Source organism: Hetaerina americana, unplaced genomic scaffold (assembly GCF_022747635.1).
Source record: "Hetaerina americana unplaced genomic scaffold, ioHetAmer1.1.p SCAF_109, whole genome shotgun sequence".
NCBI classification, from domain to species: domain Eukaryota; kingdom Metazoa; phylum Arthropoda; class Insecta; order Odonata; family Calopterygidae; genus Hetaerina; species Hetaerina americana.
The window spans coordinates 146,583-163,765 of NW_027286170.1; positions in this window are offsets into that span (position 1 = coordinate 146,583).

A 17,183-nucleotide genomic window follows, 5' to 3' on the forward strand; every position below is an offset into this window, starting at 1 on the left:
CCCATCCTATTCCTGCCCCTTCCTCGTTTGCCTAACGTTCTCTCTTTTTATCACAGCCTTCACATTCCCATTGCCAATCAATATGCTTTCCTGTCTCCTTATGATGATTCCCCTCTCCTCCTCCACCATGCCTCATTTGCTTTCCTTTCGGACCACCTTATCATGCCTCATTTGCTTTCCTTTCGGACCACCACCTTGGTCTCAATTTCGCCCAAATAAAGACCACTATCTATCTATCTATCTATCTATCTTCTCCATCCTTCTCCATACCCACATTTCAAAAATCTCCAATCTACGCCTAATATCCTGCCTCAGTGTCCATGTAACTTTGTGCCCACAAATAATAACTAATCTCCATATCAAAGTTTTGGCGAGCCTGTTATTAACATCCTAAATAAACGTCCCTCCCACCAGCTCTCTCCTCCTTGTGAAAGCTTCTTTGCCCAACGCATTTCTTTTCCTTATACCCCTACTTCTTTGACCATTTTGGTCCAAAACAATTTTAGATAAGTAAACTGTTTCACCTACTCTAGTTTTTGCCTTCCTATTTTAACGTTTAACTTTTCGTTTCTCTTGATGGAGAATTGCATAACTTTTGTTTTATTTATATTTCTTCTCATCCCATGTCTATCGCGCTGAGTTTACAATTCACTCATCAATGCTTGAAACCCGTTTGCTGACTAACAAACTAAAGCTTGATCATCAGCAAGCCTAACTCATTTAATGCATTCACCGGCGACTTTCATTCCTATCTCCAGTTCTTCCCATGCCTCTTTAATCATTTCCTCCACATATACGTTGAACAGCAACGGTGATAATGGGCAACCCTGCCTTACTCCTTTTCCTACAACTGCCCATCCGGACTCTCCGTCTCCCACTCACACCTGAGTAATCTGAGGGATGAACAGGTGCGGATTAGCCTCCGGTCCCTTCAATCTATTCTTATTTTCTGCAATATTTGCATTAGTTTCACTCAATTCACTCTAACAAACGCCTTTCCGAAATCTACAAAAAAGGCAAGTAAGTCCTGATGTTATTCTATGTTCCTCTCTATTAGCGATCTCATTTATGCAATGACATCACCCCTGCCTCTCCCCGTCCTAATCCAAATTGATCATCCCCTAAGTAACCACTTACGGTATCCATCCTATTTTTGATGATTCTGAGTACCACTTTAGTTTAAATCAAATTAATAGTTACATAGTCGTCACATATGGCTGCTTTTCCCTTTTTCGGAATATTAACAACACTTATCTCACAATATCTTCCAGCCAATAATTAGGTTGGGTCTTGGAGTTGCCGTTCATTATAAATATAAAACCTTGGTATTGATAGAATTGAGCTTTTATGGCTAGTAGTATTGAATAAATAAGGGATGAGAAAGGTAAAGGCCCTTTCCTTTTTACCTTTTACCCCATCCTTGACTTGTGGCGTTAGCCAACTAATCTTATTGTACTTTGTTTAGAAAGGTTAACTGTTTACGGCTATTGGAGTTTTTCATTTACTCAATAAAACCTTGGACCTAAGCTAACTTCATCTACGTCATATTCTCCTTCTCGGTTTACCCTTGGTTGTCTAAGTTTTTCACCGACCAATTTTCCCATATATTTGTTCCATCTCTCTTAGATCTTTATTGGCTGTTCTAGGATTTTTCCCAACATTTCTCTAATTACTAATATACTTTCTAACCTTACTTCCCGATAGTGTTTTGATCTTCTTGTAGAGCGCACCAACTCCACCCTTTCACTGTAAACTAGCCATATACACGCATTGTGTCTTCCACCACGTTTTTTTGCTCTATTCGTTACCCAACTCAATTTAATATTTCACTCTTTGCACTTCTATCTAGTTATGTATTTACAGTCTTCCATTTACTTTTCCCATCTATCTTTCTAATCACCTCATCTGAAGTCCACGGTTTTCATATATTTTCCCATGAAAAGTTCTTTGAGTTTCTTTTGCGGCTTTCGATTTCCTTTTTTTAATATATTTCCATTTTTCCTCAATTGAAAATCAGCTCTTTTCCCCACATCCATAATTTTCTCTACAGCCGGCTGATACTCCTTCCTTGTCCATCCAGTTAATGTTTTTACATTCCATTTCCTAACCCGCCACGCCTGCTTTATCTTTTTGAATAGGCCGCTAAACTTCATAATTACTAAATTGTGATCAGAGTTCGCATCCGCTCCCGGAAAACTGCGAAATTATCATGCTGCTACTAAGCCTCTACCTAACCACAATATAATCTAACTGATACTTTACTAATTCACTTGGAATTTTTCATATATACTTATGCCTTTTATCATGCTTAAACCAAGAGTAGGGTATGATTAACCCTTGCCTACTGCAGAACTCAGTTCCTTCCTCCTCGCAGTCATTTATCGTACATTAACCGTAATCCCCCACCTTATCCCCATTTCATGGGACGTATACCTTATCTATTTCTTTTTCCCCACGATTCTGCTCTTACTTCTACTAGTAATATTCTATCCGTCACTTGCTCTGTGTTAACAACGCTCTTCCTAACTTTTAATTCAATATTATTGCAACCCCTCGCTGGCTCTCGTCCCCTCCACTGTATATATCTCTTTATCTATCATTATAGTAAACTCCGCTATCATACCATCTCACTTCGCATATATTTCAAACAGCTATGTATATTTCCGCTTTTCATCATTCGATTTTGTATATTCTCCAACTTTTCTGTCCCTACCGTTTCCCAATCATTCCAAGTTCCTATTCTAACTAATTTGGTCGGTCTCCTATGATGCCTCTTGCGGTTTGGCTATGCTAGAATATCGTGAGATGACAACGGTGGGAACCTTGCCCCCTCCACTGCCGGCACGACACACGGTCGCTGGGGCCGAGTCCCATAGTTGCCAGACGTCATTTTCACTAAACTAAATATCATATAAATCTTGGGAATATTAATTGGGAATAATAAATTAGTTTCTTACTGCCATCCTCAATATGGTTTTTAACGTGACAACATCACTCAATGTTCGCCCCACCCCAATGGGGTCTTATGCCTTTGCAGTCGCCTTACTGAGGAACAGACGCTGCGCGGATTACTTTTCGTCTGGCTGCTATATATATATATATATATATATATATATATATATATATATATATATATATATAAATATATATATATATATATATATATATATATATATATATATATATATACATATATATATATATACATATATATATACATACATATACGTATCTCGGAAGTGTTTTGGACCAACACGGTCAAAGTAGTAGGGACGTAAGGGAGAAGAATTGCGCTAGGCAAAGAGGTTTTCACGAGGAGGAGGGAGTTGATGACAGGGACGTTGAGTAAGGATATTAAGAAAAGACTCGTAAAAACTTTTATATGGAGCGTAGCTATGTACGGCGCGGAAACTTGGTCATTGAAGCAGGAGGATAGACGTAGACTGGAGGCTTTTGAAATGTGGGTGTGGAGAAGAATGGATAAGGTGAAATTGTCAAGAGAAGAAAACAGATGAAGAAGTACTTGGTATGGTGGGTGAAGAGAGAGTGGTTTGTTGGGAGAAATTCTATGGAGACGGGAAAAGTGGACGAGGGGGGTATCGACCAGCAGTGGGATGTTGAAGACGGTAATAGAGGAGAGAATGTTAGGCAAACGAAGAAAGGGAAGGAATAGGATAGGGATGAAGGGAGGAAGGAAGTACTCAGAGCTGAAGAGGGACCTGATGTAGAGTAGGATGCTGGATTTTGTGTTTTGTTAGGAGTCACACAAAATATTTATTTAGTAGTTGTGTCCATCCAAAAAACCTACCTTAACCGGTAGATTACCTAATAAATTATATATATATATATATATACAAACACAGACATAAATAAGTAAACATACACACACACACATATATATATATATATATAATCTATATATATATATATATTATATATATATTATATATATATATTATGTATATATATATCCATTTATGCAAAGAGATAGAATAGCGCATCTTTATTAATAAATGGATGTTGGACAGGCTTCCTCAACACTCCGTGACACACGTCCTTGTGGTGACTTGTAGGGTATTTGTCTGATACAATTCTTCACCTCAAATATGCGATTCAAAAATAATTATGTATTAAATGATTGAGTCAAAGGAGAGGTCCCATCACGATGCAAAATCGGCCACGTTTGTGAGGTGCACTGTTGTGCGCGCGAGCATTATGCGTTTTCAAGGTGCGCACAGAGCTGCGCACCATCCCCCTCGCCTCATTTTGCTTCGTAATGCAGGGGCACTCTCGCACGAAACTCCACTAAGTAATTAATTTGTTTGCCGCAACTCTTTAAAGATTAAGATGGACACCATCAAAATTGTGCTGCTGTAATTCTTGCTCGCATAGAACCACGAACTATTAATGGATATTTCCAGTCATCTTATTCACGTTAAGAAAAACGCCGAGAAGATAGTTGATACGGAACTGAAATTTTGTTTTTGCGACAGTTCTAACATTTTAGCGTGATTTCGGTTAATAAGCATTTTGTGGAATTGTGAGAGCTTGGGAAAAAAGTTCGACTGGACCGCCTCCGAAGGCATGCTTACTATATGCGTGCGGCCTGCGGAGGATGTATTGGATGCATGGTATCTTGGGCCGTTTTGCGGAAGGGATGGGTTTTGAGGAGGAGGGCGGGAACGGTTTCGCGGGGGGAGGTGGGAGGAAGAGGATGGGGGGACGAGTGACGCGCCAGATGTGTTCGCGGAGGGATGGGGAGAGGAGGGGTGGATGTGTTGGGGTGGGGCGGGTGGAGCGGCCGCCCACCCGCCCTCCTAACCTTGGTGACTAACTGCGCACATTGCAACGCCCGAAGAGTCAGTGCCACCGAGTTTGCGATCTCCTCCTCCCTCCCCGCCCCCGGCCCCACACCCTTCGTCGCCATCTCCCCCTCGCCTCCCCCCCCTCTTTCTCTCTCTCACTCGCCGCACACCCCCTCGCCCTTACCCAACCGACATTCCGCTTTGGGAGTGCAGACACGAGTTAGAACATAAATGATGCTGCTCTATGTAAATTGGTCGCGCTGCTTCGCTGTTGTCCCACACTCTTCCGGTTCGGTGCTGGCGCAGGTTGGGACGTTTGGCGTGGTAAGCCTTTGGGTGACTTAACAATTTAGTTTGCGTGGGAGTTGTTAGGGTGGGCACGGCAGAGTGATATTAGTTGGGATACCTGTAATCGGGAATAATATGCGGACAGATTGACGGTAATCTTTGATGTGATTCCTTGCAAAATTACAGTATGCACGAACATTTCAGGGAAAACAGTGGATTTTCGATAGGAACAGCGTGCATTACTTATTTAAAAAAATATACGTTTGAGGAATCAAGTGGAAATTGGAACTTTTTCCTTTAAATATAAATGTATCATATCTTTATAACTCATCATAGTCCGTAGCCCATTGGGTTGTCGTCTCTTCCGAGGTTGGGGTATATTTGTACAATTATCAAACTTTATTATTAAGACTAGAGGCTATTATCCACGGGTAGTTTGCAATTCAAAGGCTATTCTTAATTTAGCAATATTCAACAGTCACACTGTTTACTGCTCTGCGAGTTTGAACGAAAGCAATGAATCACTATGGATTTCAAAGAGCGATTGAATAAACTTGGTGAATCTCCACCTATGCGCATTGCACTTATAAAAATATTTTTAAAAAACTCAAATTGAAGTGTGATAAAGGACCCTATCATCCGGTTACACTTTTGGTTATCATTGCCGAAGAATTATAACGAAGAAAATAATTTGCTGAACGCGTAGACTTTTTGGTGTTCGGATGAATCCGTTTTCTGGTCTGCCAAAGTTCATGATGGATTTATGCAAGAGTAGAATCAATTTAACTTCCCGCAGGTAAATCATTTGAAGCACTTTTTTAAATTTTCTATATGTATTCATTTGAGGCTAATACAAGTGCGATGATAAATATGCCAGGAGAAGAAATTATTTTGTTCTATAATACTTGCTTAACATTATAATATATTCAAATATGTCGATTTATGCTTACCACGCATATGAATAAATTAATACGTTTAAGAAATATTAGCAATGACAGAAAAAAGACAAATCTTTGGAGAAGCAACTCTATGCTAAGTAATTGGCCTAGTTTACAAGACATAGTATTCCTCTAAATATAAATCGTATTTTCTAAACAAGACTAATTCTAACTTATTTATGTTGCAATTGCAATTGGAATTATACGACATTAGACGGTACATGCCACCCTCCGAGCTTTATCACCAGAGAAAACAAGTTAAAAATATCTCCAGGGTGTACGAGAAACTAATTTCTTGGCGGGTCACATTTTGAAACGTTGCATACCGCTTCCCCACACCCTCGCGGCGGAGCCATTCGGCGCTCGGGAGTTATCTTCCGGGGGATGTGTGTTCTGGTTTCAATGGCGCAGATTGCGCTGCATCGATGTCAGCTCGATCATTTTATCACCACCTTCTCCGTCCGGTCAGAGGCACTCCTCCGAATAATTCGCCGCCTGCGATGATGAATATTATCGCAGTAATCCAGCGCCGCCAATCGGCCAAGGCCGGAATAAAGTAACCATGAGTGTAACAGATAGTTGAGCAACGCGTGCGGAAGTGTGCGATGCGTGAATTTCCCAACCTCCCGACGGTGCTCAATCTCGTGCTCCCAAGTTATCGGCGCACGCATGTTGAAAAAAAATGGAGCGTTTACCCTCGCCGAGTCACGGGAAATGAGTAACCTTTTGTCCTTGTCGGAGCGACGATACGGAATTGGCAGATACACAACAGGGAAGACCGACTCCGGTCCATTAAATGGAATTACGCATTTGCATTTCTTCCGTTGACTGATAATTACGGGAGCATTAACTCGCCGTAAGCTACTTCATTAAGAGAAATGGTCGCACTCCAAAGAAACTGTGAACGTCCCCACATAGATTAAAACCGTTTATTTTTACTGAAAATGTAACACATTATCGGTCATCCTCTGTGTTTACCCATGGAAATTCAATAAAAAAGCAACCGCAAACATTGAATTTATCTCTTCACTAACTTTCGTTGCAGGAAAGTAAAAATTGTTTTCTCCACGTCTGAAAATGCATTTCAGAAGGAAGATTGGTTGATATGCTGCTGATGTGTGATTATTGGCTCACGTGCTTGCATCGGAAAGAAAATAAAAGTCTCTCTGCATTCAGATGGTATCCATTCCGCTCTCCCTGGATAGCACACACGGATCATTATATCGAGTCACGCATTGGGCATTCCTGGAGCAAGGCTATCAATGGCGTTTCAATTATCAGGTGAATGCGTCGCGTGAATTAAGTTTCAAAGTATAGCACCGAGGAAAACTGCGCGTACTTAGCAGTAAAGACAGTCCGTTTTTCGATTAGCGGAAATGTTATCGTTGAAGTCATGTATATCATATTTGGGTTATGTACTACAAGCTGGCATTAATATGGTAATTTTATCTTCACCTTGGTTGAACTGACTACTAAATGGAATACCTATTAATATTTGGAGTGGACGAAAATGTCCAAAAATTATACGATGTGGTGAAAGTATGATTTTTTTAAACCAGGAAATGAGTGAACATTCGAACAAATATTTTATTCATGGAAGATAAAAAAAAGAGTTTGAAAATTTGGTTATTAACTTCCACAATGGTTTTCATCTATGCCATTAGTAGATATTTACTTACGATGGCAATTAAGTAATAGTAAGGCAATTAAGTAAAAGAGGAGCAGTAATCTATGGGTTTGCGGCAAATAATTTCACGAATTCCCCATTTATGACGTGAATCTTTTAACAATATTTATTGTTATAACTAAGATTTTAAGAAGTTGACGATAAAATGGCGTAACTCGAGTTTCATTATATTATCCATTTTCGAGTGATGCTGGTTATATACGAGGGTGGTCTGAAAAGTTTCCGACCTCAGAAAATTTCAGAAAAAATGCCTTGTATCTTTGATAGGTCGGAAAATTTTCAGACCACCTTCGTTTGTATATTCAACGGAAATTTACGGAAAAACCTTTCGGTTCACTATAGTCTCGGCCGCCTTGATCCACTTTGTTGAATTCTCATGCCGTGGCACAATATTTGAAGCAATAACGCAATACTTTACGTGGATACATGATTATGTCATGAAATTAATTTGAACTAATATTAAAGAGCTATATACGCTCTCGTTATTAAAAGTCTGTTGGTGGTCAAAGGGAATCCGAGATTTGTGGGAGGTGAAATAGTTCATTATGTTCATGTACAACGACTGGCAGTACCCCAGCTTCATAGAACGACGTAAAATTATTGCATCTCAAGTATCTGCTAGAAAAACGAGGGTTTTCACCTTTCACTATATCTCGGAGACAACCTACATAAATTTAAAAATGATAGTACATATATATATATGATAGTAAATATAAAATGATAGTATATATATATATATATATATATATATATAAGGAAGAAGACCAAAAGCTTAAACTTTTTCAAATGGTGCGAGTGAGTGTCCTACTACGTGTTATCTAGTTTATTTTTGTGCCCTATTGTGCGGTCCAAATGCTATAATATACATACATACGTGCATAGGGAGGACATAAGGAGAATCATTGCGCTAGGCAAAGAAGCTTTCACAAGGGGGAGAGAATCGATGACAGGGACGTTTAATAAGGATCTGAAGAAAAGGCTCGCTCGCTCACTCGATACGAAGCGTAGTTATGGACGACACGGAAACATGGTCATTGAAGCAGGATAATGGGTGTAGAGTGGAGATTTTTCAAATGTGGGTGCAGAGCAGGAAGGAGAAGGTGAAGTGGACAAAAAGGAAAACAAATGAGGGTATCGTGGAGGAGGAGAGGGGAGTAATCATAAGGAGACAAGAAAAACGATGGAAAACATATTGATTGGCAATGTGAATGTGAAGACTATGATAGAGGGGGAATGATAGACAAACGAGGAAGGGGCCGGAATAGGATAGGGATGTTCGACTGAATGAAGGGAGGAAGGAAATATACAGAGATGAAGGGGAACTCAGTGTAGAGTAGGATGTTGGGTTGTGTTTTGTTGGAAGAAACAAGAGAATTATTTGATTGTGTCCATCCAAAACCTTAACAGGTAGATTATAATAATAATATGCCTGCTATAATAATATAATCGTATATGATTAGAATAAAATATTAATGCATATATTAATGAGAAAAATAAAAGAACTAAGGAAATAATTGACGAAAAAGAAAGTTTTTTATGGAATATTTCGACGAAAAAAGTTTAATAATATGTAATGTAATAATCAATGAATTAACACCCCGATGAGTAGGTTTTACAAATCCAGAAAGAAAAAAAAGAGAAATTAAGACAATTGTGTTGTCTCTGTCCTCAGAATTTAAGTAAATGTAAAAAATACTACCAAAGGCATATGCAAGCAACATTCTTCGTTCTTTTGTTTCTAATATTTACACTGCTTACTCACTCACTGCTCACTCGCTGTATACTGTAGTTTTGGTGATTCCAGCACTCGAGGGTAAATTGTATTGTTAGAAATTGCCTGACTCGCACATCCTCGTCATCGAGTATAATATCGTACATCCGCCCTTCGCAAATATAAACGTATGCGCTGGTGCATCTTCGTAGGAAACTATTCACGTAACCCGAAAGCAATTGGTGCAGCAGCGTGCGATTCCATGTGAGCCCATGATTCCTTAAAATTAAATTTTGCGGAAAGTTTTATTTGCATGACGGATATGTCGGGGTTAATAGGCTGGGAGTCACCTGATTCACGAAGGGGGCAGGCTGGACTAACTCATAGAGGCACTTAAAACCCTAGTTTACTATTGACACCTAAGAAATTATTATGGACCTTAATTAATTTGGCGGATTGGATCATCAGGATAAAATTTAGAAGACAGTTATTAGCACAGGCAGATTCAAATTGGTACTTCTTCTTTCCTCAAACAATACACAATCAGAAACGTCAGGAGATAAACCGCTGTCTTTTGCTGTCTTAATTGAAGCTTTAATTAAAGTTTTAATTAGGACAGCAAAATTTGAAATCGTCACTCTAACACGCTCATTATTGTATGTGATCTACATGGACACGTCTTTGTGTGAGTGTACGTATTTTGATGTTTATGTGCAAATGTACACTTATATTTATCAAAAGGTAAAAATCCATATAAATGAATAAAAGCCTGTTGCCCAAGAAACTCCAGCCACACACTCACTTTCGAAAGATTGCGGGAGAGATGATAATGATTTTTACAGCATGAATACATCCGCTACGGTATTTTAGTTTAACATTCTCTAATCACGCAAAATCTTCCAGCAAAGAGCCGGTACAATAAAAAGGTTTCACGTAAAATAATGACCGCATACTAGGATAATTAGAAATAAGGAAAAAAATTAATTCTATGAAAGCCGTACCAGGTGATTATTTTGCCATTTCATCGTTCGGACATTGGATATTAGGACAGGGAAAGGTGTCGCGCGACTTTTACGTTACCACACTACCCACACTACCTGTCTTATGATTTAGATTCTACCCTGCTGAAAAATATCTCTACGATCTGATATTTGGCCAAAAATCGGCATTGTGACCTCAAATATATTGAGTTAGTCACTCAGGCATAAAATTCTGTCTTCATGTTTACCTATAAATATGAGATCTTTCCATGTTTTTCGGTTCCTATAAATTGTAAAAAAATGAGTAACAACAATATTCGTAGTTTCCATAGAATATTATAGCGTTCAAATACTTCCAGCACTAACTTCAGACGCAAATTTCAAGCTCCTTTGCGGCATGCGGCAGATTTTGAGCCACCTCTCTAATAAAATAAATTCGGAATAAATTCAGTGCACCTGAAGAGCAGGTCATAACTAATTACTGGGCAAATGATGAAAATGACCTTCAACTTACATAAATCTCAGGTATAAAACACGGCATAAATCAGCCTTCAGTCGCATAACTTGCGCGAAACGATGCCTTGTTATGCAAACTTCCAAGCACGTGTTACCGCAGCAAAGTGTCTCCATATAACCCGCCCATAAATTGCGTTAAATATTTAAGGACAAATTTCGACCTCTCCCCTGTACCACGTAATGAACGCCATTGGGCCCCTCCTCCCAAATTCGTTACGTTATACATAATCCTTATTAAGTTGGATCTCAGGCGAAATTTGTTGCGCACGTGTCGGTATTTTTACACATAAGCTGTCAATATAATGGTAAATTAAAAAAAATGGGCTTTTGAGACGCAGTATAATTGTGTGAAATTGTTCTATCAATACTCAAAACCACAAAATTGAGAGCTCTAAATATTTGCATTAATTTCTTTCCATTGCTGCAATTCTGCGCTTTCTGAATTGGAAAGACTGGCTTTCCCCATTAGAAGGCGATTCCTCTTTGTAAGCATTCACAGCTGCTACATGGAAAATCACTCTCTAATTGGAACGAAAATATGAATTTAAAAGATCTCTTCCTCCCCCCAAGATCTGCCTCATCATCTCTTCAAGAATCTCTCCCCCCCGCCTCACCCCTGGGTGTTTTTTTGACGGGTACGTAAAATTTGACGGTCTCCTCATTCCATTCAAAGTCATATACGAAAAGAGGTCTACTCCGAGGCTCACATATTTTGTGAATCATCGCTTAGGTTCCCTCTTTTTTGGCTTAACAATGGGAGTGTAGAATGCTATAGAGCTCGTTTGGAAAGATGTCTACGACCCTAAGCCAATTTTTTAAACTCATAAACCGTTTTCCGACTTCATAATTTTTCACAGACATTTCCGCTTAAGAGGACGTCACACAATTTGAAAGACTCCGGAAATCCGTAAAAATTTGATAAAATTTGTATTTTACAATTTTAAAATGTTATGTCCTCGGATCTAAAAAGTAACAAAATTGGACGACGGCTAGGGTGAAAATTTTGTATGGTAACAATGAAGCTCCTGTACATTGATTTGCCACTGGCGTTCGAAATTATGAATATTACATTTACGAAGCGGAGGTTTTTCCAATCCATTGCGCAGATATAACGTCAAACTCAGAATATAATGAGGAATTAAAATATTCAAGAAGAATACAGTTAAAGGTACAAGTTAAAAGTACAGCCAAAACCATATCTTTCTTATTTGTATAGAATTCATATTCTGCTTGTAAACGCGTGAGGAATTGAAACCAATCATTGGTATGATGCAAAGCGTTAGAGAACTCTTTCGATTGCTCACCAAGCAGGAGGCATTATAAACAGCATGCAGCTCCTCAAACTTTACATCTGTTCCGGTGGGGTGAAGCAAAGCGTCAGGGCACTCTTTCAATTGACCGGTATGCATAAGCTCCAAATGAGGTGCACGCAACAATTAATGTACTCGTCAATTTTTTTGCATTTGTTCCCTCTTGAAGTATTTGTTTTCATTCTTTACATTTTGGAGGGGACTAAATTTCTTTGTCACCAAAATAACCTCTAAGAAGCCATTAATGGGAACCATTATGACTTCTTACCCTGCCTAGTTAAAAAAATCCCGATGAATCTCAATTTCCTCCGAATACAGGAAACTCATTGCTTTTCCTGATTCCTGACGTCATATTTACTGCAAGAGAAATTATCACGCTCTATTTTTGAAGTTAAACTTGAGCAAACACTTATTCCCTTTCTAGTTTCCTCCAGAGCAACGCAAATATCAAGCAATGGTTTTAGTAGTGCTAACCGAGTTGTTAGGGTATGTTTTGGTACACATGTATGGCACAAAAGTAGCCAGGCAGTTGCGAAGCCGTCGGCCCCTCAAATACGCGGAAGGGCTATAGGACATTTCAGTCTCATAGAACGCCTGAGGTTGTTGCTATAGCATTAGCCAAAATTGTTTGCGAAAATTTCCAAGAAAAAATTCGCACAGTTACCGTATCTTTTGCGCTGGGGGGACAAGATTGTCCCTTATACATAATTATGTGGGTCAACAATTCACTCAATGTCTACTGCATTGATAGGGAAGTTACGGCATGGTTATTCTTGGTCTCCGATGGTTATAAGCCGGATGTGTTCAATCATTTCCGAGGGAAATTCGTATACTGGGTGAAACTTGAATATTGAACAGCACTAAAAAATTCGCGTCGAAGGTATTAGCATAAATTCCTTGATTCAGACCTAACTTTGGGCCATAGTCTTCCGTTAACAGATTAAAAAAAAAGAAAATAACTTGCAAGAAAAAAGCTGTACTCGTATACTCGTAAGCTCGTACTAAAACTTAAAAAAACAATTACAGGAATAGGGTAATAGTAAAACTAAATATGCGTGCCTCACCTGACGGGCATTTCACTTAATTTTCAATGGCGAAACTTAAGGAAATAAATGAAGATACCGTAAAATAGAATCCTTTCAAAATATATTAAAATATGTACACGAAATATTCATGGAAAAATTTTGGTGCTCACAGATATCTACATATTGCACGCTCCTCCGAGCATTCGTCCATAGTAATTAATGCAAATTTACCAATTTTATAAACATCATGCTGCCGTGCACATATCTATGCTTACTAAATGTGTCTGCAGAGAAATGGTGCCAATGCAATTCCCTCTATTAATCGTAGCGTCAAATTCAAAGTAACCAATCCGATAAGTCACGCTCATTGAAATATTCATCAGATGGAAATAAATGCATGGCTTAGAAACCCTAGAAATGCCAGGGGCATTCATATATCAAGCGATGGGGAGAAGTTGTGAGTAATCAATAGTAAAATTACATATGCATGGATGGAAAACATCAAGCCATTTGTATACTTCGAATAAATAATAACGAAATGAAATGTATGACGTATTTTTCTAAAATTACCATTTTCTCTCACAAATTCATCAAAACAATTAGGTGGTCGAAAATAAACCAGCTATGAAGTTATTTCAAAATGTTAAATTCTTCGAGAGTTACTCTCGAAGTTTAAGGAAACTGAAATTAGAAGACGTGGCGAATTACCCCGGAAACTAGGAAAATAATAAATAGTAATGAAAAAGAGAGAGCCCAGACCGTGATTAAGTTTACGGTCGCGGCTATCTCCTTTTCATTGCTCCACGACCATAGGTACGTTCATTTTATATTTACATTAAATAGTAGATAAATATAAAAACTCCCAGTGCTTCAGGAAAGTATATAGGAACAGAGAGTCAGTTTATTTGCAACCATAAGAACATTTGCAGTATCATAAGAACAGAGAGTCAGTTTATTTGCAACTGTCACAGCAGAAGTCACTGACAAGATTCACATCAAAACTATACTACAGCCAACAACATTTAAATCTAAGCAATAGCCTTCGAGCCACCATGGCGGTCATTTGGCAGGGGATGTTGGGTCAATGTCCTTTATTATGTAAATTCATGTGAATGTGATACATTCGTAATGGGAATGAATGATTACAGTTAGACTATTAAACTCATTGGGTGTTTAACATTGTCTTTTATGTGATCGAGGGAAGGGAATTAGGGCATCTGAGGCTGTCCCTATCGTAGTTCATTTCCCTCACTTTAACCGGGTGCTATTTTCAAATTGACTGCGCCTAAACTATTCTCTCTTTGGTTCCACAGTTGAAATTGTCTCCGGTAACATTCTATAAGTCTTAAAATATCCATGGAGACGGGCATGATATTTTTTTCTATTTTTTCTTGAAAAACACCGCCACACTTTCTCTTATTTCGTAGCAGTTTTCCGCTAATCTGTGTGGTATGTTCAATGAACGGATGTGCTTCTAATGTTTACGACCGATATTAGTTTGCAGGCTAGACGGACAACAATTTCTTGATTTTTTCCAATGAAAATATTTTTATCCCGCCTATTTTATATTTAGAAGTATATTTCCTGGGGTATTTTCCCAGAATCTTTCAAAGATATCCGGACTCCTAATATGGTGCTGTTTGGAGAATATTTGAACTAAATAATGTCGTCCGCCCGTCGGGTGAGTCGATTGTTGACCCATTAGTGCCTTTTGTTATGATTAGGCCAATCTCGACATTCTTCCATTTCCTGAAAATGTTGTCTCTACCGAGTCTAATGTCGCTATTGACCTCAGTTGTCGGTCGTCTTCCCTTAAACCTACTCCTTCATTCCCATACCGTGTCACGGGCAAACTACATTATATCTCTGCTTACGGGGGAGCATGTGTCATGAATGCACCGTAGTGAAAACAGAGATCGTATAAAGTTCCTTGTGGCACGCCGGATGAAATCTCTCTGTATATCATGCTATGACATAATAGGTTTTCTTTTCGGTAATCCTATGAAATATGAAAAAAAATCGAGCATTAAATTCTAACGCTTAAACATCAATTTTCCTCAGATGATTCCTCTCACGGAAGCTATTTAACAATGTGCTCAAGGGTCTGCATCGCGAATCTTATCCCGATTGCTCCGAGGATACTAATTCCTGTCGTACACTCTTAGCCACATCTCCAAAGACCAGCCACACCGCCACGACCCCTCTTCCCTCAGCTACTTACGGCCCCAGCAAAGACGATAAGGGAATCATGGCGCGGACGAGGAAGTATAACATTATCCAGACAAGGGTTTTGTGAGCGGGGGGGATGCCGTGATGCCCTTTCATCATCGGACTTCGAGTATACCACCTATCGTGGGGGAATTCTTTTGAACGCGTACGCGGATTTTCCAGCACGCGCCGATATTGGCTGCCGCCACATTGCGCAACGACACAAAACGTGCTATTTTTAGAATTCTTTTTATATTTTTACAGCCATTAGCAAAATTTAGGGTGCTTGACCTTCGCACGTCGCCTGAGGGGACAAGCCAGAATAATTTCGTTCAGTTAGTGCGAGCGGGAGGGGAGGACGGAGGAGGAATGCGATCTTGCGGGTGGAAGAAGAGGATGTTTCGATGTGATGCTTGAATTACGTCATAAAGTCTCGTCGTAACATTTCAATGTTATGGAAAATTTAATAGCAGTTGATTAAAGCAGATCACAGTGTAGGATATTTCGGGCGAGGGGTCATTTCAGTATTACGGACGTCAAGCCTCCAGTCAGTCACGACTCAGTCGGTGGTTGTTTCAGGAGCTGTTAGAGAGCGTTAGAATTCACTGGGTGGCAATAATTTGCCAATAATATTATTCGCAGTTTTTGCAGTATTGCTTTTTAATGATGGTGCCGATATAAAAGAAATTTAATTCTAAATGAGTTTTCATTTATAAACTTTTTCTTTATATTCCACTTGAAAAAAAATTGCTCTCTTAGCCATACTAAATTTTGTCACGGAGAAAAGGTGTTCCTCATGCTATATTGACAGCTGATAAAAGAAGTATTTTTTGCATAATTAAAAAAATGTCTTAGCTCAACACATTTCATAGCTGTTCTGCTAAACCAACAAGATGAGTACGCTCTTGCGGTATTGTCATGCATTCAAATTAAATACACGTATATTTGAAAGGATGCAAGGGAGTATTAAAATAATTGCCCTGTAATACAAGTAATTATACGAATTGAATGAATGAATAAATTTCACTGGAATTGATACATTGAATAAATAGTTTCGACGGAAATGAATTAATTTTTCCTAGCACACCAAATTTTACATTTAATGTTGATATTAGGGTTCAGCTTAAAACCGTTTCAGTTTTTGTTTAACATATTTACAGCAACACTCCTCCTCATTTGTTTATGAATACGTAAGGTTTCCATGCCTTCTCCGAATTGATATAATTTACACACGAAGCTATGATAGATATGAGAATGTAATCCGATTACCTGAAATGGCGGCAACGGTTCCTATTTCCACTCTCTATTTACCATAATATTACTTAAGAGAAGCCACCAGAAGAATGGATCTTGGTTGAGTCTTGTGAACTCAGACCAAAAACCTGACATAAAAAATAAAATCACTAGCAAAGTGAAAGAGACTAATTTACAATATGTAGATGAATCCTATTATGAACCATGGTTTTTATTAGACGGGGAAAATTTGAAAGAGGGAGCCTGGCCCGAGACAGGGTGCGCAGATTTCCGAGGAGCATTACCAGCAAGACTCGCAATGACCGATTAAGAAATGAGGAAGTAAAGAAGAGAATCCCCTGCCACACACCTTTTTGGTGGCTTGCAGGGTATTAATGTAAATGTAGATGAAGAGAGCGAAAGAGAGTATTACAAGATTGAAGTGAGGATTGGAGGTTGAAATAATACGGACACATTAAGAG